Source organism: Eucyclogobius newberryi, unplaced genomic scaffold, assembly GCF_026437365.1.
Source record: "Eucyclogobius newberryi isolate DKJ021-1_F unplaced genomic scaffold, fEucNew1.0.hap1 SCAF_3, whole genome shotgun sequence".
NCBI lineage: Eukaryota > Metazoa > Chordata > Actinopteri > Gobiiformes > Gobiidae > Eucyclogobius > Eucyclogobius newberryi.
In genome coordinates, this window is record NW_027315945.1 from 16607664 (window position 1) to 16635385 (window position 27722).

Consider the following 27722-nt stretch of genomic DNA (forward strand, 5'->3'; position numbering starts at 1 on the left):
CTTCACCCTTTACACTGCAGACTTCAGACACAACACGGACAGCTGTGTCCTGCAGAAGTTCTCTGACGACTCTGCCATCATCGGACTCATCACGGACGACGATGACGTGGAGTACAGAGGACTGACGCAGGACTTTGTGGACTGGTGTCAGCGGAACCACCTCCTCATCAACGCGGGGAAGACCAAGGAGATGGTGGTGGATTTCCGCAGACGCCACCCCACTGCCCCCTCACCAGTGAACATCCAGGGACGGGACATTGAGAGAGTGGACTCATACAAGTACCTGGGTGTTCATCTGAACCACAAACTGGACTGGACTCATAACACAGACGCACTGTACAGGAAGAGCCAGAGTCGGCTCTACCTCCTGAGGAGACTCAGGTCTTTTGGAGTGACAGGGCCACTCCTGAAGACCTTCTACGACTCTGTGGTGGCATCAGCTCCTGTACGGTGTGGCCTGCTGGAGCAGCAGCATCACAGAGAGGGAGAGGAAGAGACTGGACAAAGTCATCAAGAAATCCAGCTCCGTCCTGGGCTGCGCTCTGGACTCGGTGCAGGAGGTGGGGGACAGAAGGGTCCTGGCTAGATTCACATCTATGCTTGACCATGAGTCTCACCCCCTGCAGGACACTCTGTCTGCTCTGGAGAGCAGCTTCAGTGAGAGACTGATCCACCCTCGCTGTGGGAGGGAGAGGTTTCGTAGGTCTTTCCTTCCTGCTGCTGTCAGACTTTATAACAAACACTGTTAGTCCTGAACACCTGCAATACTGACCTAACCTAATACTGATGTGCAATTCCGTCATATGTGCAATTACTGTTGTGATTCATGCTCAATTACTGTGGAATTCATGTGCAATCTATGTGCTGTCGTGACACATATTCATGTGCAATTACTGTCGTGATCACATGCAATGGTATTTATTTATTTATTTATTTGTCTATGGGAGTTTTTGTTTATAGGAGATCTTCTACTGAAAGTGTTTTTCAGACTTCCTGTAAGTGATCTGTTCTTTTTTTCTGTATCTACCTCTGTATCTTCCTGCGTTGCACCAATGAAATTTCCCCATGTGGGACAATAAAGGATTATCTTATCTTATCCAAGTACAATTTAGCTTGACACAGTTGATTGTAAAAGATTTCAAGATTCAAGTAAAATTATGAAGGTCTACAGACAATTTACACTTTATTCGTAAATATTCTCTATCTAGAAGCCTTCAGTCACTTTATTTGGTTCAAAATGTCCTCAGAAAATCTCAATGTACGATAGAAATAATTATTGGACAGTCGATCAATCAAGAGGAAAAAATTGCTTCTAAAAATAGCTACTACTACTACGACTACTAAAATAATTGTTGCTACGATACATGCTGCTGTTCATGTAAATGCACAAAATAGATTCTCTTTCATGAGCACTATGAGCAGCCATGAACATGATGTGGAGGGCAGGATTGAACCGTCGACCACCTAGTTAATGGGTAAAAACAACTATTACTAATACTACAATCTTTCTACATGTACTATGTGAGCCAACTTGAAGCAAAGCAACAGGAGAATACAGTGCCAGACCATTTATCATGCAATGACTTTGTTTAGAATTATAACATGTTTTTCCACTGACCCACTTTGGAATTTGGCACGAGGACTCTTCTCTCGCCTTGCTCTCCAAACATGGGCTGTACTGGCTCTCATAAACTAAAGGAATTATCCTCAACTATCCGAACAAATCTGTAAAAAATCCTTTCACCGCCTCATAAATAACAGTGTTTAATATAAATGATGTAGTTCTGTTCAGTATTGACAACTTCACCCTCTAGAAGACCCCATATCTCTAATTAAAATGTGTTTAATTCTTCATCTCTGCGATGCATGTAATCAATTATATATTACACATTGATCTCAACTGTGCATCATCTCCACATCTAGGAAAACATTGGGTTTGTATTACAGGTTGCCAATATAATCTTGAACCAAAAAAGGTCTTTCGATTGAACTGTTTTGAATCACCATCATTATATTTGGTTGTAAAAAGTCTAAAGAAATGACTGGAGTAATTGATTAGCCCCTCCAAACATCACTTTGAACACACCAAAGGCTGTGTAGCTGATGACACAAAGTGAGCCTTGTCTTTGGGCTTTTCACGGCTTTATTGATACATGGATTCTCGAGTAGAATAGGAGAGGCGTGGATGGACAGATGTTTTCTTCTGGGAGTCTCTGAATTTGATCTTGAGCGCCTAGATCAATATTTAATGTGTTATCTGTTCTCTTTTAATTGGCTTATTATGGACCTGTGAATTGGATTGATAGAAGTTAATCTTAAGACATTTTTCTCCTTCAAAGGACAAAGTATTGCCTCTTCAAATTCGTTATTGATTTAATTCATTTCCATTAACACATGTTCCATAACCTAGACTAACAGATTAAAATGTTAAAATGTAAGAATCCTGTTAATAATTTACAATCATATTTGAAGTGTATTATTAAGTCTTCAGTCTATTACACACAGGCAGTTCCACTAACTCCACAGTAGTTAAAAGTGCACTATGTCACTGGCATTAAACATATTTATTTCCATGGAGTCAAGCAGGCGACGTCACCAGTTACAAGTTACAGGTCAGATCTGTGAAGAGGCGACATCACTCACAGTAAGAATGTATGTTCTCCAATGTATTTTTGAGCTATAAAACCACCCGTAAATGAATAAATACAAGATCCATACATTTAATGCCATATTGTGGTACATTCTGGGCAAAACAATAGAATCTCCATGGAGACACAGGCAGGTAGCAGACTCCCGCCAGAACCTTTAACCACCTTTAACAGTACTTCTATTACTACGATCGCTAGAGAAATCTATATGTAATTGTTTCTGTTGAGCTGCCCTATACTGCAACCCAAGTATAAATATAAGTGTCTTGCTCAAGGGCATAACAACAGAATTTGCACTGTGCATAAACCTCTCCCAACGTCACTCCAATTACACAAATGTAAAGTGCCTTTTTTTTTCTTTTTCTTTTTTGCTGTGAACCTCAACCTCTGCCTTTCTCTGTGCCTATACAAACCTACCACACTTTCTTTTTTTTCAAAACTACACATTTATACTCTCCCCTTTGTCCTAAACTTCAAAAATCCCTATATAAGTGCCGTGGCCTCGCCGACTCTATTTGCCTATAATCCCATTAGAGGCAAAGAGAGGAGTGTACAGAAATAGAAAGGCATGTTCAGACTGATTTCCTCACTAAAAGCTCCTGTTTAGGCTTCACTAAAGCAGCTCTCATAGTCAGCACACAAACCCTCGCTTCTCTGGGACACTGACAGGACGACTGCATCTGAGGCAAGGTCTGCTCCTCGAAGGGCAAGAAGGATTTCACACAATAAAGGAAGTATACTCGTTAGAGTTACTTAAAATCTGCTCTCGTGGGGAACACATTTCATGAAATTGTGTACAAATCTGGAAGAAGCTGTTACTCGAAGAAAATATAACGTGTTAGGTACAAATAAACGCTTACCCTGAAACACATTCTTTCTGTGAGTTGGCTCCCCTTTGCACAGACCTGACCTGTCACTTGGCGTTGGCCCGGGGAAGTTTAGTCAATTAATCAGTCAATAGGGTTTTAATTGAACAACTTTTGAATATTGGATATCAGAAAGAAGAAGACATGGAGTGAGCCTGTGTTAATTTTATCGACTAAAATATTATCTTTTCTTTTCTTTTTTATGTATATATATTATTTTTTTCCTGACTGAATTTTTTTCATCATAGTTTTTGTCAATGTCATATTTTCACTGAAACTAATTCAAGACTAAATAAAAAGTAATCAGAAGACTAAACTAACTCTAACCCTAAAACTAGCACTAAAGGTAGATATTTTTAATAATATTTTGTCAACCAAAGTACTAATATTTTAGTACTAAAAATAAAAAAAATAAAAAAAAAACTATAAAAAAATAATCATAAAATTGTAAAAGGGACAAGTGAGACTAGATCCACAAGTGAGACTAGATCCACAAGTGAGACTAGATCCACAAGTGAGACTAGATCCACATTTCAGTGCCAGAAACCCACAAACCAGAGCAGACACACACTGTAAGTCCAAAGAACTCGTCTGTACATTTATTCATTAATCAATGCAATACAATTTATCATAGTTAAAATAAAATATTTATTTTCTGATAGAAACTATTATGGATTTTAGTCCACTAAATTACCATGGCATCTTTGTAGACTAAAACAATGCTTAGTATTTTTTATTTAAAAAGAATAGCAATAATGAAAACACACACACACACACACATACACACACACACACACACACACACACACACATACATATACACACGCACACATACAGACATGCACACACAGACACGCACATATACACACATACACATACTCACACTCACACACACACACACAGACACACACACACATATACATATACACGCGCACACACAGACACACACACCCACATATACACACATACTCACACTCACACTCACACACACACACAGACACACACACACACACACACACATACATACATATACACGCGCACACATACACACACACATACATATACACGCGCACACATACACACACGCACACACAGACACACACACCCACATATACACACATACTCACACTCACACACACACACAGACACACACACACACACACACCCACATATACACACATACACATACTCACACACACACACAGACACACACACACATACAAACAAGAGCTGGACCAGAGGGTTTTAAAAAAAAAAGATTTTAAAGGAAAATAAGGCATCCAAAGAAAAGAAATGTTAAGGCACACACAAATCTAAATAAAAGTCCCATCAGATAAAGTTTTTACCTTTTGCCAGTTTAACACTTCTCTAGTCAAATACAGCCCTACAAAGCAATAACATCTCCATGTAGTCAGGTGCACCTTTAAAAGCATATATAACTTGGTGAGTAAAAGAATACAAGTTTCTATACCATGTGCAACAATAGCTGGCGATACTCTTCCCTTCGCAAACAATTCCTAATGTCAGGGTGGCTTTCCCAAACAAATGCCCTCTGGAACCGGATCCTGTCACCGCGCAGCTCCACCCAGGTCTTTGAGCACAACCTGTAATTCACAGCAAGAAGATACCGCAGCTGCCCGAGACACCGCCGCAAGCATCTGATCCCCTCCAGACCGAGCGGCGATTACACACTTCACAATCTGGGAGCGCAGTGTCAAATGTGTGCAGCAGACTCCCAGACCCACCACAAAAAGCTAAATTTAAATCTTGGCCAGTCACTCGGTCGACAACAACCCCTGCAAAGATGTCTGGAATCAGAGCTGGAGTATTGTGAGTTTGAAAAGAAGATTAGACTACAATAGATTCATGTTTCTCAATCTTTTCTTTTGCAGTTCAAGTCCTATAGTTTAATTTAAATTGGCTGTAACACAATGCATTAGCACAGGTTTAACACTCATAATTGAAGCTAGAATGCCATTGCTTTTGGGAGAACTAAAATACAAAATATACCATTAACAACTTTTGTTGATTAATTCACAATTTAAAATAAAACGTGTATAAACGTCTAACATGTTATGTAAATGAAATATCATTACAAAAACTTATCTATTTATATCTATCTGTAAAATAAATATATAAACTTCACATTTACATAATATCAAAGGACAAACAGGTAATGTTTGTATAGTATTGAATAAACATCCTTTGGGGATATTAATTGTCTCTACATTTTTTGTTCGTAATGAGTCATAAAGAATTAATAATTCACTAAACAGTCGAGGTTGTTTGAGTGCTACTGTAGGTGGCTTTTTGAACAAACAGACTTTGACACTACATTGGCTGCTGTCTTTTCACTAACTGTCAGCATTGACTAAAAACCACCTCAGTATTTGTCTAAACCAAATGTTAATGTTTGACTTTTCTCTCAAGTCAGCTGCCCACCTATTACTCATAAGTTTGCATCACGTTGTCATTGTGGCTAAGCGGTCCGCACTGTTTACCTGCTGTAAAATGACCAGGCATCTGCCCAATGTAAGGCCTTTCCTCTTTCAAGCACTCGTAGAAGTTGTTTTTTCATTATTCAATTCAAAATACTCTGTTCAGTGCACCCAGGTTGTTTGACTATCAACAACATATGCAAACGCTTAAGAGTTATTCAATCGGGATTATTTGGAACTGATAAGCTTGATATTTTGCCAGCCAAATTTCAAGTCCTGCTTTACAAGCTTGCAACCCTTGTACATCTTTCTGCACTATGGTTGCAAAAAAAGTAGTTGGTTGAATCCACCCACAATGTCAGAAGAAAGTTCATTTATCTCATTTCTTGCAGTGAATAGCACAGTGTTTGTCTTAGAATTCACATGGAGAATTCATCTGTTCTGAAGCATGTGCAACTGTTGATTACACACAAAATAACAGAACAGAAACGATTTCAATTTGGGTCAAGTCCTGCTCTTCTTTCCTGCTGCTAAAAGTACGCTCCAAATGTATATCCATTTATTGTGTGTATGGAGTTTTTTAGCCCAGATATAAAGATCTGAAGTCAAGTGGGAGGCCAATACTGAAAACAATCTGCAGTGCTTTGTTAATCGTAGTCCAGTATTTCTGATCAATAGGACAATCCCAAAAATACATGATAATTGTGTGAATAATGTGCACTTTGACAGTGTGATACATTTTCCAACAAAATTATTTCCAAACATGTAATTTTTTTTTTTTTTGTCTTTCATTGAGATCTATTTCATATTGGCTTTTTTAACTCAAATTTTCAAAGATATTCTCTGAAAATGTATTAAAAAAAAACAACCACATTCAACCCACCTCCAGAATAGTGTTACCTTGTTTTGAACATCTTATATAAAATATCTTCTACTTTGCAAACTCCTTATTCATCAAGTCCACATGTTTTAGCTGGAAACATTAAATTAACAGATTTGATTTACTCTATTAGATATGAATTCCTCCATTTCTGAGCAGAGATAAAGAGAAGCACTGTTGCCTCTGACATTTTCATCCAATCGCCCCAAAACCCACTTTCTCAATAACACCGTCACATGTCTTCTGCGGCTAATTTAAGACCAGTTAAAATGAACATAAGAATTTAATCTGCAAGTGTAGAGAGTTGACATTGTGCAGATAAAGTAAAAACACGCTTTTAAAGATATTTTTTTAACACTATCTCTTCTCTGACAGATGCATCTTGGGAGATTAGGCTAGCTGCCGTGTGCTGCTGATGTCTCCATTGGATGAGGGTTTAGGCTCTGCTACATAAATAGCCTGTCAGAAAGATCAAACCGTGCACGAGTCTGCACTGTTCAGGCTTTAATGTTTAACTGGTCACAAAAAAGGAAAATAAATACTTCCAGAATCATTTATAAAGCATAAGAATGACATCGTTATGGAAAATTATTGATTGATTTAAGGCAGTCAACTAAATGAAGCTCTCGAAACTATTCCCCTGATCTGATCAAATATCTGACCAAAAGTACATCAGAAAAGTGTTATTTATGTGAAAAAAAGAGTAAATTCACAATTCCAAATTAATTTGTAAGAAGCCATGTTTGTTTTGACACAGACTATATGTGTCGCTGGTTGGCTAATCCACCTGCCAATCTCACCCATCTGAACTGAGTGATAAAAACGGGTTGATTAATAGGGCTGGGTATCATGGACAATTTCCTAAATCGATTCGATTTGGATTCATAATGTCCTGAATCGATTAATCATGATTTGACTCGATTCAATTCAATCTGCTCTTAAATAATGAAAATGGCTCAATTGTGTTACACAATATAAATGTACTTTATTTTTTCTTTTCACCATAAACGGGTTTTAAGTGCAAACTTGTAAATTGGACAGTTTAAACTTCAGCTGTAAACAAAACTGTCTCAAGTCTCAAAAGTACAATTTTGAAATATAAAGTAGTTTTTAGACCTGCTTGTGAGGCTCAGTTCAGTGTGACGTTTCATCAGCTGCATTATCTCTACTGCACTAACCATTATTTGCAGCGTTGTCCCTCACGACTGCTGGGTCTTTGCTGGTCAGCCCCCACTCCTGTATGGCCCCCCGCTCCTGTATGGCTCCCCGCTCCTGTATGGCCCCCCCGCTCCTATATGGCCCCCGCTCCTGTATGGCCCCCGCTCCTATATGGCCCCCGCTCCTGTATGGCCCCCGCTCCTGTATGGCCCCCGCTCCTGTATGGCCCCCGCCAACATATTAGCTATATTATTAGCGGTGTGGCTCGTCAGGTCACTGCCGGGTACGACTGCATTGACCGTGATGTCCAAGTGTTATGCCGGCTCTCTCTGCAGATTCGGCATTGTCGTTAGTATTTTCACACACACGGGAGAACTTTCTGTCAGATGTTTACGTTGCACCATAACGTAGTGTGGATCTAGCGCATGAACAAGCCGCTTGAAGCGTTCGTTTTGCACTACAGAGTACGGGCGTAAATCTTTGCAGACAAAAGTTGCGATAGCCTCTGTTATCTTTATGACCCGCGGAGAATCGGCTGGTAATGTTAGTGATTACCAGCTGATGTTAGAGTGTTTTGCCCCGGACGGCTTGTTGTCGGAAGCTAACGTTAGCGTAGTGTGATACCTTGTCAAGTGGTTTCTGATGTTTGTAGTATTTCTACAATAACTGACCTCCGCTTCGCAGATTTTGCAAACCACTTTGGTTTTATCCGGCTCTTTGTCTTTTGTTGTTTTAAATCCGAAATGGTTCCAGACGTCAGACTTGAGTTGGGACGGCTCGGTGAGCCGAGTTTTACCTGCGTCGTGCACGCTTGACAGGCGGACGTAAACGCGCCACTGCTGCTCCACGCACAAGACTACTGGGGAAAATCGATCTCATGCCTTATGAATCGATATTGCAAAATTTTAATTACATCGATCCAAAATTGATCAAATCGATTTTCTTACCCAGCCCTATTGATTAGTAAACTAAAAGGGAGTGTCTTTGATCTAACCATGTATTCCGACCCAAACTGCACTCACAGGACTACAATGGCATGATTTAATATAAAATGTCATTGGAAAGAGTGTATTAATGCAAAAGGCAGATTCATAATTCACGATTCAGTCCCAACTCTTCAGCTATACCTTCTCCTTTCTGCTGCCGTTCCATACAGAGCCGTATAATCTAAATACACAAATTAGTCTACTCTACAGTTATTTAAATATAAATGGTATTGCGACAGCAAGATCTGTGTTTCTCTGCCTTTTAAAGTTATAAATGATTGTTACTAAAGTTGTCGGTCAAGCCCTGTCAATCATGTCTCCGTCCCGTAACATGTGTATCGCACTTCTATCAAACTTTCAACTTCAGGATGGTGCATGCAGTTGTCAGTTGTAGGTTTCTATAGGTTAAAGGGGGAGGAGAAAAGCTGAAATGGTGATCCATGTACACAGTCAGGGGAATACACCCTCAGAAGTGATGAACGCAGACATCCTGTGACGAGCCCATCCCACAGCAGCTCCCGTTTGATGGATACCACGATGTGGACTGATCACAGGCGTCCCTCTGCCCTCACCTCTCATGAATAAACCATCACACGCCATACGTCCCGTCATACAGGCATGCTATTTATGCTCAAACTGCTTTTATCTTACACTGTGCAAGAGGTCCACCTGCAGAGAACATGTCGATATTATATACAGACAACAAGTGTGACAGGCGTGTGGAGGGCTGAAGAAGAGTCAAACCATTTTAGCAGATTCAGCAGAAAAGTTAGTTAAGGACCCATTTCTTCCATCTGCTTCACTAGATATTTGAGCATAACTCTCTTGCCTTGGTCTTCCTCTAGGCGCTTTGTTCCTTGGCAGCTCTATCTTCAGCATCCTCTTTGCTTTATAGTCAATATTCCTTCACTGCAGATGTCCTCACCATCTCGGACTTTACCTTTAAATCGCTTATGATGAATTCTCTCACAGACGAATTAATAAATCTTTGTTCGGACAGTATGTGTGACCATGCGTAATGCACTGTTAATAACGCTGCAATAGAAGTTTAATGCGTTACAAAACATAACCCACCTTATATTTTTCATTATTTTGTCAAGCTCCTTTATCTGATCACATGCATGTGCTACAAGTGAAATACATAAAACAAAACATAGAATTATTCCAATTCAACCAGTTAATTCAGACTCCTCGTTTCCAAATCATTTAAGCTCTAATATAAAGAGTTTATATTCCTTGTTTCTTTGTTGTCCTTCCCTTCACAAAACAAAACTTGAATTTCTCTTGGTAGTTGCTTACTTTTTTGCTTTTTACATGAATGGACTCATTTTCAGTTCTTTCTTAGACTTGAAGAAATGTAATGTATCCAAAATGTACATTTATTGGACACGGTAGATAAAGAAATGCTAAATAAAAACAATGCTTAAAAATATATATATATATATATATATATATATATATATATATATATATATATATATATATATATATATATATATATATATATAATACAAAATGAATAAGTATGATACCTCTGCATGTTAAACTATAACCTCTACATTTGACATGTATCTTTTCCACTTGCCACGGGGCCTTTCCAATGGAAGCCTCTATATTTATCCATGCTTGGGACTGGCATAATAGTGGGTGGTGGTTATAACATATTCTCTCTCTGTTTGTCAAGACATAAAATCCTACAACATTTACAAAAGCATGTGCCTAAGAGAATACATTATTTTCACTAAGTCCTATTTTGGTGCACAAACACATCCATAAGAGTCTTGGAGTCTTTTCTCTCCAACGGGAATAAACCCATTTGTTTTTAATAAGCCTTATAGCGATGCTGCTATGACATAAACTTTGCTCGATGCACAGTAAAACATAACACAACAAAGCTAATAATATCGTAATCACAAAGAGAAAGCAAAACAGCACGTCGATTAGCTTGAATGGAAACTGTAATGTGAGAACAAGCTGATAAGTGTAGCGTCTTAGCGTCTTAGCGCACATTCATAAGAAATACAACGCGATTTGACATATGTGATGTTACATTTTTGACAAAGATGCAATATTTGAAGACTGAACACTTATTATTTGGTCATTAATTATGCATTTTATTATTGAGTAACACTATTTTTGACTTGTGTGTCATAGTAGCAGTAGTATCATCATATACAGCACATAGAAGTAAGTAAAGGTAACTATTGGCTGGTATCGATGAAATTATTTGAGACTAGTTGTGATCGCCGTAGGAGCAGATGAAGTAGAAGTAATGATTGTCGTAGCAGTCATGGGAAAAGTAGAAGAAAAAAATTAAGATTTACAGATTTTAAATACTACTTCTAATGTTAAGTTGGTCATTTTTACACTACTTTCTGCTTATTTCTTTTCCAAACACTCTGAAACGGTGGAGTGAATCTCTGGTGGGGATGATGCTAATGAGTGAAATCCAGGCTTTTCACTGCAACAATGGCAAACTTATTTTTAATCAGGCCAAAATGTTCTTCCCCAACCGTGTTTCTGCAGTACGCACCAGCGTTCAACACCAAGAAAAAATAAAAATATGACAGCCTTTCCATAATGAGAAGAGAACAGGAAAGAAAAATCAATTGATTGTCAATTTTGGCGGCATCTATGGAAAGCATGAACATTACATTGTGGGTTAGCTGTGCACTAACATGCAGACAATAATACACATTTACATATTTTACTTACACTGTTCATATTTAATCACTGCTAATTAAAATGAACAAAATTGAATGATGTACATATTTTCCAAGAAATAAGGACAATTCAGGATAAAAAGAAAATAATAACATTCCATATTTTAAGATAAGAACATTGTGTCTGAAGCAGCAGTTTTTTATTATTTAATTATTAATTAACGTATTCCCCTCTGCAGGGACACACTTTGAATGCCTGTTTTTACAAGATGACAAAATGTGTCATGTGTTTTTACAAGGCAATTACCATCTATTGAAAATCTGACTTGGCACGTTCCACTGAACTTCACACACACCTTTACCCCACCTTCTTTAGAGAATGGTTCTTTACCTTAATGGTCCATAGTCTATTGAAAACCAACTTCTTTTTCTACATTGTGTATACGGTAACACTGTTTTTCTCTTTCTTTCTTTCTTTCTTAATAAAATAACATGGCATACACCCAGTTGTAGTAACAGAAGTAGCAGCAGTATTAGCAAAAGCATTCAAAGAAGTACAAACTAAATATTTACTTTTCTTTGACTTGGATAATGTTTTAAAATGGCAAAATAAATCAGTTTTATGTATGAAAATTTTCTGTTAAGATACATACCGATTGATATAGATATAGACGGATATAGATGGTTTAATTTATACAGTCACAATCAGAAAAATTCAATTGCTCAGTAATTTATAAACACAAATACAATCAATATGTTGATTAAAATGTGAAGCAAATTGCCCAATCATTCATTTTAGTGTCATCTAAATCTTAAGCACTCATTTAAGATTTAACAAAAAGTAAATTAGATGTGTGTCAGAGTTGATTTTATAAATGTTTTTTTCCTCTTTTAACAGTAACATAGTTTTCCCGTCTTTCTCCTCAGATAACACTTCCCTATACAATCAGCTACTGCCGCCTGTTTGGACTGAGCTCTGTAACCCGAGCCCATACCTTTCATTTCAAAAACACTGTACCCGCTCGGATTTACACTTTGGTGAAAATGCCTATCCCGTCGCGACAAGGTTCCCATGCTGAGAGCTGAAACCTGCTGTTTTCCCCCCACTTCAAAAGCTCACAGATAAACAATGTATTTGTTCGCCAGATTGTAGACTTACAATAAAGGCGTTTCAGTCTCGGTGTACGGCCTGCTTTTTCCCACCTGTAAATGCCGTCTCACTTTCTTTACTTTAGGTTTTAGTGTTCACGTCAAATCCAACAAACTAGAATTATACAAATATATCTAACTGCTGAAAGCAATGTAGTCGTGCAAGTTACTTTGTAGTTGAGAAATGAGGTTGAAAAAATATATATACTGTACATAGCTGTAAAGACACAATGTCCATAATACGTAATTGTTCAGACATATACTACTTCCCATTCCTTAAGTTGAAGCGTTACTATCTGACTTTTTTGGAGGGAATGAGTGAATTTTGTTTGTGAGCGCTAGGGATGAGTTAGAGCTTCCCTTTGCAGTTTGAAAATCAGGTAACTCACACTTTAAAAGTAAGGAGCGAGTTCACACTTGCTCTTGTTTGGTCCTGGCTTAAGCTCATTTAAACCTTGATGTAGACATGGTTTAATCCTGTTCCAGATCTTGTTTAGTCCTGGTCAAGTCCAGCTTTAGGTCCAGGATAAGTCTCAGTTTAGTCCCAATGTTAATGAAGTGTAAACACATCCTAAGACAAAGCAATTAAGATAAGGTTATATACAGTAAACTTACAATGACTCTCCATGACTCTTTGATTGTTTTATTGCATTAAAAGCCCAAACTGCACCTGCTTGTTGAACCATGAGTGAATATGTTCGTATAGCTGGATAGACAGATTAAGGACTTATAATATAAAATAAATAATTCTGCATTTCTGACGCATTTTAGACTTAAATAGAAAATGTACCCACAGATTGTATTTTGCTGATGTAAGTGATGAACCAGATGGGCCTGCAGTCTGTCTGGCATTGTCATCTTATCTCAGACACATAACACGCTAATTAACTAGCTCATATTGGCCAACACTCACTGCAGCCTAATCTGTCCGTAACAATGGGGATTCGAAAAGACAATTTGATTTTGAGAGAATATCTGAATTTTTTTGTTAGAAATTGAAAAAACATTATTGTTATTCTTGCCAGTCATTGCTTTGTGAACGTTTGTGAAAAGTGGAGCAGCAAAAATGAGTGGCAATTGAGAATACAAAATGGAATAAATCTATGGCACAGTAGGAGCTGGGTTTGCTTTGTTGATTTCTCTAAAAACGTATAATTTTCTAATCACATGCATGTATATGAAAATCACATCAAAGACATTTACTCAGCTGAATTCATTTCAACACTATGGTAGAAGATGGACCAACCTGTCTCATTTATAACCTTAAGTCTTACTAAAAGTGTAAGAACTTCCACAAACCTCCTCAAACTTGCTCACTTCATCCTGCTAAGCACAGATGTTAGCGTTCTTTTAGTGACTTTGTAGCTGCAGCATTGGAGGATTAGTCTATTGTGCATGTTTTACGTTGAACAGACTCGTTGTTTTGCTTCTTGAAAAAAAAATGCCAAAAACTGCAAATTTGGCTTAAAGCTAAACACAAACTCAAACACAAACTTAGAGCCTGCATCTGATTTATTTGTAGTATATGTAGTTGAGCACAATTTGTTTTGACAGATATGTGGTAAAAGCTGTTTAGGATCAAAATGAGACTGCTGAGTTTGTTCTGCATCTTATTATAGAGCCTTTTTTGTGAAGATGTTATCATTCTAAAAGTGTAAACCCATTTTCAAGATCAACAATTCAACTTTGGACATTTTTCTAAGCTTCTAAGTAGTCCGTTTAAACGTCGGCGTGGCAACAGTGAGGAGATGTTGCGTTAGTCTGGCTCTTAAAATCAGACCAAACGCAGTCACAGCGTCGAGAGCATAATGAAGGTGTCTGAGTGGCTAATGCAGGCTGATGGTGTCTTTGTGGTGGTCTCTGCGGGGGGCCACATGATTAAGACTCTCATTTGAACAACAAGCCCGATGGAAATAAGATGTCGCTCTTTATTAAATGGTGTGCTATTTGCTTTATTATCCAAAGGCTTTTTGCTTTTTCACAGTGTCTAACATGTTATGTGTGGTGGATATGCAAAATACCAGTATCTTTTATACATCAATTTATACCAACTTCTGTTCCAAACTGGCTCCAACAACAGCGTAATTTCTTTATAAAGACCATTCTGTCATCTTATTTTGGTAAAAGAGTAAATAAGAGAGGTAAATTATGAATGATTGTCTTCTTTATTCACACTTCCATTTCTAAAACTTACTATGTATAATGTTGGCTGCCATTCCTGCTGAATAGCTTTGTGCTACAGACATTTGATGTATAGACTAATATATCAGACTAACTATATGGGTTTATTTTTCCACCTCCACTGTGGGTAAAGGGTAGTGGTTGGAGGTGTTTTAGTGCTGTTGGCGCCAGGGTCTTCTCAGCTCATCCACGATGACTCTTTGTTTCTCACTCTTCTGGAAAACAGGCTGTGGCTCTGATCCGTCTGTGTTTTTCAGTTTGGCAAACACAAGATCCTGCTCAATAACTTAGTCTTTCATCATTTTCATGACTCTAATGGAGTTGGCGACTTCCAGTTTGAGTTGTGCATTCTCCTGTACTGCAGTATTATATGGATATTGAATCTATTGTCTTGTTTTGCTCTTCAGCTATTTTTTTCTTTCTTTTGGAGAGTAATGTCTGAGTTTAATTAAAAGTATTTTTCTTAGTTTTTGCTCTTGAGTGGACAAAATCTGTGCTAATTCAACCACCTTGAGACTCAACAGATCAACCTTGTGCTAGACTTTCAGCTTCCCACATGATTTCCATGTGATTTTACAAAACAAGAAGAAGCAATCATGTAACAGCTATTTGAACATCGCATCAGTCCACATCATTTGGGGCTTTTGGAGTTGCTTCTTTGGGAATACTTAAAGTCATGTGACCTATCACAAACTCATTGTAGTGTGGGCTGAGGTCAGGCAGGCTCCAGACTAGAAAAACATACCCCCAAAAAAGGATTTATGGCACTGGGAATGGGTTCAGCTAACGTTGAGTGGGTGTGAGATTCTGGATTGTGCAGTTTCTTCTTTACTTTTGACCACAAGTGCAACACTAACCCATGCTTTATATTTTACTACATTTTATACACATCATAATGTTAGCTACAGGAGGTCATAGTGTTACTCCAAAGCAATGTTGAGGATTCAAATCTTGTGCTGCCAATACAAAATATGTAAAGTTAAAATGTATAGTTTAAATTGCCAAATTACCCACTAGTTAATGCATTTTGCTATGTCGTGTTAGGGCATTTCCCACACTTAGCCAGACCCATGAATGCACCATATGTCTGGCTGGCTCACTTGTATGTGTTATGTGTTATATAGGGACAATTTGTCATGGGCAGTAAATACAGTAAATAGTTCAAATTCCAAGCATTTTACTGCTACTTCTCTTTGCTAATTCACTGACTCGTTCACTGTCTTGATTTTATAACCCTTTTTCCTAACAAACATAAACGGAACAAAAACAATTTAAACATAAAGATAGTTATTATTTTTGAATGCACCCATCTTCATTGTTTTTTATAGTTTTCATATTCAGTGTTTATAGTAGCAACATTAGTAATACTTTTTTAATTTACTTTTGTGAATCCTCATGTGTGATTTGCCAAGTCTGGAATAAACACTTGGCCGTACTTGCTTAAGCCTTAGTGGTTTTCCTTTTGAGCCCAACATTTCTATTTCTATTCCTTCATCCTGCACCTCGGGATTTGGCAAAAAAGAAAACAAATCTTACTTTGTGATCATTTATGTTGTATTGACCCTTGCTTACATATACTGGCCATGTCACCAACCCACATCGTTCTAGGTGCGCCCTGTAACCCCAATCTGCTCCTGAGACCAGAAGAGTCCAGTACTACTATTATGTGCAAACTGTGCTCGGGTGTGATTTGATCCAATAATTGCTGATCTTTGGGGGAGAGAACAGGAGCGTTCTGCCAGACCATAGCTAATAGGAAACACATGAGCGTGGAGGACACAGCAGCAGAATGTGTGTCTATGCATGCTTTAAAGATATTCAGTAAGTCTGGGCCCGACAACTGAGGCCGGGAACACAAAGGCGAGTGTTTGCGTTCGAGTCGAGAGCTGGCAGGTTTGCAAGCTGCCGAGAGGAGTGGAGAATACAACACTTTTATTCCACCGCTAACGGGCATGATTTAACCAGTAACAATGAGCACACAAAATGGACCACAGTTGCAGAAAGCTGCAAGTTCTTAAAATGTCAAGAGAGGGTAAAGAGGACCAGCGTGGCAGGCCAAGTATGTGCAAGAACTTGGATATGCGCTCTTATTTTCTGGGCAAAAATATAAGACTGTTGCTGTTCAGTGGTGACATCACCATCAGTCTGCAGAGATACAGATTCAGTCAGTAGCAATATAATGTATTTATTGACATGATTTTCTTGTAAAGTGTCTAACTACCAAGTAGCACTATCAGAACAACGACAATAACCAGTGTATTGAATGTGCCAGTCCTAAATATGGTATAATAATGGTAAGGAGACAGAATTAAAGCCCCAATAAGGAACGTTGTAGCTAAAAATGTCAACTCTGAAATTACAGTTATTGCACAAAAAAGTCTGGGAAAAATATGTGTTCTTACTGTGAGCGGCCTTTTCTCTGCACAGATCTGACTCATAACTTTACCTGGTGCCGGGCAACCACCTGCTTGTCTCCATAGAGATGTTATCGCTGAAAAATTCCAAAGTAACTTCCTATATTCATGGAGACTCACAGGTGGCTTGCCATTACACATCTTACACAGCTCTGCTTCAGTAACAGATCAAATTCAGTGACAAAATAACTCATTATTTATTTATTTCAGTTTGGCTCTGATTGTTTATCCCTAAATTAGCCAAAATTACAAAGCAAATGTAACAAGCTGAAATGGCAATATATTTTCACAAAGACCCTGCACATGTGGACTTTTGTGTGCTCAGTCATTTTGCATGGTTCTTCTCAGACATGTCATATTAGCTGTGTAAGCTCTGAGTCGGAGCTAAAACAACTTTCCCATCAGCACAGCAGAGAACGGGTCACAGACTGTGTGGAATCTGGAGCCAGGGTGACAGCAGCGCCCAAGGGTGCACCCACCCACCGCAAACATCACCCAAGACAGGGAACAGGTTTCAAGTGATTTTGTGCAACTTTGCTTGTCTTTAGTAATCATTCAGAAGGTTTAATTTCATACTCGTGAAAGAAAAGTAAATAAAAGATTTGACTGTTGTTTGATCATAGTGCCAACAATTGTGAATGATTGTACAATTATGATGTTTCTTCTTACATTAATCAATTATAACAAACATGAAACTTAACAATATAAATACAAATGCATTGAGTCATGCATTTGTTACATACTTCATAACTTAAAGATATAAGTTTTAGTCCTGTGGGCACTGCATATTTACCACTGCAGATCCGCCAAGCTTGAGGTCTACTTTTAGCTGTTTATAAATGTATCCAGTACTTCCTTATGGCTTTTCTCTAATTGCTGAGTGGATTTATAGATTTCCTGTGCAGCAGCCGCTACAGTGGCGCATCAGCATGGTGTCTATTTCCCACTCTCCCGCTCCCCGACCCACAGTGGATTATGAGCAGAAGCACAGCAAACTGGTTGGTTTTCTGATTAAATAAATGAAAGGAGGCCATGTCTTAAGGGGTTTGAGCTGAGCTAACAGTCAGAACGGAGAGTAAGGAGCAGAAAATGGCAGTGATTGTTTGAGAAAGTTTGAAACGGTGTAGGTGGTGTGTGCACAAAGTGAGACGGATCAAATCAAAGACAGCAGGTTGCCGACAGCGGGTTCATTTACAGCAGATGTGGACAAGGTTTTTACTCGGAGGACAATATTTGAAGTATTTTCAACTGCAAATGTTGAAATATGCATCTTTTTAAAATAGAATGGTATCAAAATATATGTGTAATTTTTGCCCAGCTGGTTGGATTATATACGTTTTACTTCTATTTAACAGTGGGCGATAAGGCAAAAAAATGCTTGTTAAGATTAGTTTGAAGCTGGATCACAATTTCAGTTTTATGTATTTATTATTTTAGCATTAAAATCTATGACGTACATGTGATGTGCATGTTCACCTCAAGTCTGTGTAAAAAATAAATAAATAAATACAACAAAAAATTTTGGTGTAACTTCAGATTCACAGTTTGAGACACACATTTCCCCCCACACAAAGAGGCTTATTAAACCATTAGCAGCGCCTGTGGCCGGACCCTACTCTGACTGACGTGTGAGGGGCCCCGAGTGATTCCATTAAACACTATCACACAGAACGGGACCTCCCAGCGGGGCCAGAGGTCACAACCTTTGGGCTACGGGGCAGGAGCGCTGGGGGCGCAGCTCTTTCAGTCCGATTCACACAGGTTCAACTCAATACACTAGAGCTATTCTGGACTTTCAATAGCTGTCCTTAGTTAGTTGTAATGCTAATTTTGATAAAGTCCGATAGGTAAAAAAAAGTTAATAAAAATACAAATGTACATAAAAGTAGTGGAGGATTATTTTAGTATTATATCCTACTACATTTTACAGTTGTTTTTGTACTTCAACACAACAGAATGATATCAGCAGTAGCTATCGCTGTATACGACATGTTATTATTAATAGTAAATACTTGATACAGCATATAAACCATTGCAAAAAGTTTTCATGTAATGGCCTTCACGCCATGCAGTCAATACAAACACCTTTGATTTCAGAGGCTAAGGTAAAGTCTCCTGAATACATAAAACTATGCTTAAGTTGTGTCCATATTTTTTTTGGTAAACATTGTGCAACTATTAAAAACATTCAGCCATTCCTAACCCTTCCTTTACACCATTGCCCTTACAATAGCGCCTGTATTCTATCCTATCAGTAAAAGTGCTACTGCCAATAAACAGAGCCTAAACCACTGCAGCTCATCTGTTCTGTATTAGCCCTGGTCTGTGGCTCTTTGATCAGCCGTTAGCACACATGAGTGCAGTGTGGAAAAATCAGCTCAGTCTTACCAAAACAAAGGAGGAGTGAAGGGATAATGTGTTTCAATATACTATAGGCAATGTTTTATTCCAACACCATGTCTCCGTTTAATGGGCATGAGCTAACTTTACCATAAAGCAGGCAGACTTATTTATATCAGCATGCCATATTTGACTCTATAGACGTTATTATGTTATCTTTCATTGTTTTATGTTGCACCTAACGCCGAGACAAGTTCCTATGTTTGCGAACTGTGTTAAATGACAATGGCAATAAACCTTTTCTGAAATATCATGCATTTTCAAAACTCATTGAAAAGTCCAGTATTTATTGGACAATAATACTATTATTATATTATAATTTCTAAGTTGGACTTTTCATCAGTTTTACTAAATATTGACCACAACAACTAGATTGTTGTGGTCTTGAAGGTTAATTTTATAAATGTTGGCATCATTTGAGGGTGCTAATATGTTGCTAATATGTTGTAATGATTATGTTTTTATTAAGACTAACTTAGGTACTTGTAAACCATTTTTAAAACAGCGCTACAAGCAGCTACACAAAAGATAAATTGTGAAAAACATTTGAACAGAGGAGTGTTCTGCAAATGATATCCAAAAAAGTGATGTTTTATTATCTTGTGCCACTTTTGTCGGTTTTGTTCTCCCTCATCTCAAACATTGAAAACAACTGAAGAAAAAACAACAACAACACCTGTTTGTAATAGTTACATAAATCATTTTGCCTGACTGATTTTCAAACTAGTAATAATAGCCTCACCATTGGTCTCCGTGGTTACTGAGCTCATTCTCACTTGTCCATTTATCTTCACATTGTCCACACAAGACACATTCAGGGTGGTGTTTCTGGGGGAGGGGGACAGTTAGCAGCTGGCCACGCCTGTTAAATCCTTCACCACAAAACCCTCCCACCAGCTCCATCTGCTCCCCCATAGGCCTCCCCTCGACTGGGATACCCTTTCTGTACCTTCCCCTGTCTTTGATCCAGGGATGGAGGAAGCCTGCATCTGCTCTCACTACTGCCTTCTTATAAAGACAATCGGGCTCTTGTTGGATGGTAGAGTGGAAATGACTGAGCGCTGAAAGTTTCATTTGTTGCATGCTTCATTTATACTTCCTTCACTTTCTGTTTTGGCTCACAGCTTCACTTTGAGGCTGACAGACAAGTTGATGTGTTTTATTTTTATTTTCACTTACTCATTTACCCTGATAAGCTTCTTTCAGATGCCACCATTGATAGTGGTAAAGATGTATTGACCAAATAAAGACTTTGTCCCCCAAACACTTATTTGGTCATTATGTAACACAAATAATAATGAATTGACCTGCTAAAGATAAAGATTTTCAAACAGCTAATATCTTTTACTTTGAGTTTAAACATCATCTTCCCTTTTTACTAGTACAGAAAGATTGTAATATCATAACTTGTACTTGTGCATAAGTACAGTACGTACAACTTACTCTGTGTTGCTTTAGGCTTTGATACATTATTCATTTCATGTTCAGATACCTTTAAGTTAGTGGCCAAATGCTTAACTGCTCTTACATAAATTAAAGTGCACAAGCTATTTATATATTCTTTATTTAACCAGAAATGTCCTGATGAGGTTTGGATGTTCATGAGGTTTGGATGTTCCTGGCCCCTCTTGAGAAGACAGTTTAGCAAATTATATTAACCAAAAACTTTTTTGTTTCTAAATAATTGCAAATATTCCCTACTTTCTCGTTGGAACTCAGTGTATCTCACACTGTATCTTATCTACAAAGTTGTTTCCTCAGTGCTGTGAGCAGAGGAGCGGGCAGGGCCTCAGGCCAGTTCTGGCTGCGGGCCTCCTGGCAGGTAAATCCGGCTTTGCCTCCAGACTCCCCCTATTTGGAAAATTGGAGTCACATGACATGGATTTCATACGGATCTGCCCCATTTAGATGCTCATGTCGACTGAAACAGACGCCTGGTTTCCTGTAACATCGTCATGATGGTGCATATTGTTTTCCTGTATTGTTCTTGCCATGGAAAGTGTAGAAAAATAATGATTGAATTGATTTATGGGTTGTGCTTTGGTATACTGCAGTTATACCCACAAGAATACAGCTTCAGAGTATTTCTTTGTTTCCCAACAAATTTGGAATTATTTGTTTTCCCTGCTTTATTTGATTTATACAGTATAATATTATTTTTTGAAATTAGGCTAAAGATGTTGCCTCCAACCCCAAGAAGTCAGTAAAAGTACAAGTTCTTATTAGATTTTTGATCAAAAATAAACGTTTAGTGAATATCTTTTTCACTGAACTACAAAACAGATTGACGTCCAGGTCTGGGCACAATTCCATTTGCAGGCTAGAGATAAAGTCTTGTTTGACAGACTGATCTAAAATGTTAAAAGTTGCTGAAACCGCGAATGATGCACAGCGGTGACTGCAGAGTCTACAATTTGATCCAAAATTTAGATTCCTGTCAAATACAGTGTGCTTCCAATGGGAACTCAAAAAGAGAGGGAGAGAAAATCCGAGTGGGAAAGTGGATAGTCAGGAGAGGGCCTTAGAGGGTCCATGCATTATTTATCGGTCCAACTTTCTTCTCCTCCTCTTTCCCTGCTCCCCTCTTTTCGTACAATGTTCCCTGTTGTCTGCTGTCTGTCTCGTGGTTAAATATTCAAGCAGTTGTCGCAGTACAGTACCCCACATAGAGTGTAAAGAACTGGATATCGCAGTCAGAATCAGAAAAAATGTTTCTTGCCATTGTCAATGAACAAAATTCACAACATGGGAACTTGCTTTGGTGATTTGGTGCAATATAAAACAATGAACAATGATAAAACAATCTATATAAAATCTAAAATGGCAAGCATTAAAGAAAAACAAATAAAATCGACTATATGATATAAGTAAAAATAGTATTAGTATGTACACAAAATGTACAGTTAAATGTACAGATGTAGTGCAGAAAGTGAACAGTGCAGTGAGTGATTCAGTCACACCAAAGCAGTTTAATGTTGTTACACAGTTTAGCGTGCTAAATTAGCCTCCTTGTGACTCCCCTAGTCACAACAGGCTGATATGTGTGTCTCATGCAAGTTCACTTCAAGGCCGTAACAGTCCTACAAGGTTAGACAATATATGTATCAGGTGATCACAATACCCAAATTTATGCTGTTCTCCATCTATGAAAAATGTGTGTAACTACCCTCCTTATAGTGCATTTTTACCACGACTGTGTTTCTGTTTTTTCTGGCGGAATTAGCATATGATTTGTATTGTTGATAAAGATGTGCAGGTGTAAATGCAACTCTGAGTTTTAAGTTAGGAATCATTGTGGCAAAAATGCAGGCACCGACACTGTTAAACTAAATGCCCTTCACCTGTGGGGTCCTCAGGGGTCAATCTTTGAACCGCGTCTATTCAATCATTGCATGTTTCCTTTTGGTAATTTAATATACAGCAAACTGAAGTTATCATCTATGGGCCAAATGTGTCAGCATTTCCTTCAAGTCTTTCTCTCTCTCTTTCTCTCACTACAACTACGTTTGGTGTTCAGGTTTGTACACATTACTTTGTTCTCAAACTCTTTCCCCTCCCTCCTCTGTGTCTTTCAGACGGCTGTTGTAAAACCATGAAGACCGGCATATCCAGACGGAGAATCTAAACGAACGGCAGAGCTCCAGAGTTCTTTATTTATTACTTTTACGACGTGTGTGCGAGTGAGAGAATGACTGTGGTGTGTGCATGGACAAGCAAAGGGACGTGTGCATGTGAGCTTTTCAGATGGTACCTAAGAGTTATCATTTGCAGATTTTGTTTACTTTTTATAATGCTCCAATAACTCATATAATATTGTCACGGTAACAACAAAAAGGACTTACTATGGTACATATTGTGTTTGTGTTTGTAACTAGCCTCCTATTTAAGAATGTATATTTGTACGATATACTCATCTAGAAACTATATAATGGACATTTTGAAACGCATCATCTCACATTGCTCTGGTCAACATACGCAAATCGGCAGCAAATGGGACAAGCAGAAACAATGAACAAAACATAATGCAGTCAAGAAGAAATGGTTTTCCTTATATATGTTTAAGATATGTTTGACTTGAATCCAAAAAAAAACTTTATAATAATAACAATAGCAATGTAAGGCGTTGTCAGGTCGGAGTAACATATGTCTGGAAGTCCTTTGTTAAGTATTATTTAAATGGTGACTTGGCAAATCAAATTGTGAAATCAACCCATGACTGAATTTAAAGAATACAAAATGTGAATAAATTTGTGAGACCATATTGGTATACAAATGTTGGCTAACCTTTTGTCTAGCTATGTGCAATAGTCAGTTGAATAATAAATACAAAACAAGCCACTAATGTCAATCAATTAGTGCTCAATTATGTTTAAGAATTTATTTTTTGTCACCATCACAATCACACTTTTCTAACATTTATAAAAAGGTTTTGAGATGACCTCTTGCTAGAAGTAATACTACTCATCTTCTCGGGTAGTCAGTCAAAATGGTGTCGATCAGACAGGCTTTACAATTTCTCCCGTCTGATCCTGTAATGAGGTGCTTTGCTTCACAACATGGAGGCAAACTCGCCATTCTCGGCCATGTTGGACTCCCATTTCCCTCCTGATCTTTACCCACAATGATTTGAACACTTTAATATTTTAAGTGGACCGCAAAGTTGAGCCCAGACACATGTTGTTTCGCCTGAAAAGCCAGTCTTTTGGAGATGTTGATGGCGCACACATAGTCTAGCCAATCAGATGCAATACTGACAGCAGCTGTAGACACACATGTTGAGTGAATGTGTGAACTTAAAGGGGCAATAGCTTAGCATCAGTGCTTCCATCCACAATATGTACATGAGCTAAGGAACTAAACTGTCACTACATAAGGCAATAGGCTATGCTCGCTGTTGTCCCGCCTGACCCAGGACAATCTTATCTGCCATAGAAACATCTGCAATATTACTAGTGCTAATATTTCATTTTTGTTAGTTAAGTATATAGACAGTAGAAATTGTGGAGAAGGGGACATCAAGACTAATTCAAATGTTCATTTTCTTAAATGCCAGAATAACAAGACATGAGCGAATGATGCTCAAGCTTCAAAGTAAGAGATGGGCCCACTGGTCCTGTTGCTACAAATGCTTATAGCTATATTATCATCATATAGCTATCTGTATTCATTGATTAAACAATTTGAAGCACATTATCAAGTTTACTGTAGGTCTAGCTATGGAAACATGATAGCTTTAATGTTGTGTAGGCCTAATGTTACATCAACGTTCAGTCTGTGTTAATCCACTACACTGTTAGGTCTGTTTAGTCTTGTAGAAGAAACAAGACTAAATATTTCTTATACCAACTTGAATCCCACAGCCCACCCTTTCTACTGCCTACATTGTGTAGTATGTGTAGTATAGGTGGGAAATACTTACCTGGCTCTCACACATGCTTTCTCATATGTGTGCCCCTCAACATCCTACAGTCCTCTTGAATTTATACAATGATTTTAAAACACAGTGGTTTAATGTATTTTTGAATTGTTGCTTTTATGTTTGAATTGTTGCTTTAATGTTTGAATTGTGTTGGTGATCATGGTGATCATTGTGAAGTACTATCAACACAAGAACTTCCCTTTTTATCAGTTGTGACTGATCTAATAACATCACTTGCCCAGAGCTGTTATGATGACACAAGGCTGCTAAACCCACATACACTTTGCTAACACATTTCCATATTCATAAATAGATATCTTGCCTGTTTTAATAAGGACCTTGTTACACAGTTATACCCTCCAGCCCTATAGAAATGGAGTTGGTTCAGAAAATGAAAAAAGACTACCTTTATAGTGTATAAATGGATGGATTATTGGAGTGTGTGGGATATTGAAGCAATAGTGGACCAATAATGACGAAAACAAGAATCCCAAAGTAAATACAATGTTTACTGTAGCTACACGGCCTAGCTTAGCATCACTCCACACAACTTCCCTTTTGTGGTTGCTTTCTATCACTACATCCAGCAAATACAATCTTGGGTGCTGATACATAACAAAATATGGTTAAAAATATATTTTTTGCAAGACATTGGCCTCTTTGCTCAAGCTATAATACTTATTTCAAAGTCCCATTCCATACCTACAATCTTTTGCTATCAAATAAAATGTGGGACTAACTACAGTATCGTATATGCTTTCAATTTGCAACAACGATGTCAAACCAAATGTCATGTGCTTTAATACTGAAAGTAGATTCCAGATGCTTGCATGAATCAACATAAAGCAATCAACATTTTGCACTCGACTGTAGATTCTGTGCCGGATTTTCTTCATTCAGACAATTTAACACTGTTACAAACTCAATTCTATATTATTGGTACAAATCCTCTTCGACCATTGAAAACAAATCAAGCAAGAGAAAATCATTGATCTAAAAAAAAAAAAAAACTCTCCCCTATGGAATTTTTAAAAGCACTTTAAGAAAATCATGTTTGCCCTACATTCCAGTCTTATTTGGTCAATTGTATAATATTATAACAATACCGCTTTTTTTCTAAGCTACCTAAGATTACACTATATCTCTGAATTCGATGCTAGGTCAAGTGTGTTTTGGCTAGTGTGCAACAGTAAGATAAAAAATGGGAAGATGGGAAAGGGTTCATTAATATCTCGTCTGTGCAGGTTACTCAGTGTGGCTTTAAGGCATAGCAGGCGTTAATAGCAGTTTTCTTTGCGCGCATTTTGGTAAGGTCATTTTTTTTCTCATTTGCAGAGCTGCAAAATGCTAGCCTGCAGTCTTGTACAAAAACATTTATATTTTTGTGTGGGCAGTCGAGACGCTGCTCAAACTTGAATGCTCTTCATACTGTAGATTTGGGACCCCATGAAGGAAATGGTTTTGGAGAAAATTGCACATAAAGCACTGTGACAGGAAAAATAAATCATATTTTAGCTGGAAATGTTAAAGGTAAGGTGCTGAAATGTGAAATGGGTGATGCTTCCAGTGTTTGTATGCAGGGTTATACAGAATGCCCCTTTATGCTAGCAAAGAGAAAACATTTATGAATAAAGGCTACGGACATCTATTTTTTGGTGGTGCCATGGTAAGAGTGGTCGGCTTTACTGAAATAATCCATATTTGCAGCTTTTTTTTTCTAACTTCTTCACGTATCATTTTCATCTTGTATGCTGCACTGAAAAAATAAAACACAATTTCACATGTTGTTTGGAAAAAAAATACAGAAGTGCCGTCGGGCACTTCCAGTGAAACACAATATAATATACAGTAGATTAGCACTTGCATTATTTGTTACAACCTGTATGTAATGTTATTATGGAAGATGTAATGTCCTTCTGTAAATGTTGTTCATTGTTGTTTTACCTGAAATAAAATTTATTAATGCTTCAAATATTTGACTTTTATGTTAACATTTCTAAATCTAAATGTCAAACTTAACTAGCTATGTATACTGTCCATTTTTGTCCTCACACTGTTTACCTTAGATATACCTAAACAAAACATTAGAGTCCTGTGATGTCTTAATCTTTCAAAACCAGATGAGTTTGGGGTTTTGGAGCGTTTAGATCATCAAAAACGTCATGATGAAGAATGATTGGATTCATCTCTTTTCTTATTCTAATCTTCAGAGGACTGCAAGAGCATCGTCACCAGAGCCTTTGGAACAACCACATTTGAATACGTTAATACTTTAACTTTTGCCTTTAAATCTAAGGTCAAGTCTTACTAACCTCAACTTTTTCCCCTCTAACTTACAATTTATGCCCATGATTTAGCAAGAAAGCAATGTTTCTATACAGCTAACTATAGTCCATATTAATCAAACTTGTGCTTCTTGTGGTTAATGTTGTTCTGTGGTGCCACAGTTCATTGGATATGTTCCTTAAATTGTAACCAAATACTTACAGAATGTTTTTTCTACCGTAATTATTCAAATTG

The 27722-nt window shown here is 37.8% G+C and overlaps 1 protein-coding gene across 3 annotated transcripts in view; it reads left to right on the forward strand.

Moving 5' to 3' along the window:
• The window catches only part of cdk14 (cyclin dependent kinase 14), a 245850-nt gene extending 218676 nt beyond the window's left edge, over positions 1–27174 (forward strand). For all 3 annotated transcript variants that reach the window (XM_072460366.1, XM_072460365.1, XM_072460367.1), the window contains one exon: positions 23359–27174. The gene's annotated coding sequence lies outside the window, so the exon portion shown is untranslated. The remainder of the gene's footprint in view (positions 1–23358) is intronic.
• Positions 27175–27722: the final 548 nt, after the last annotated feature.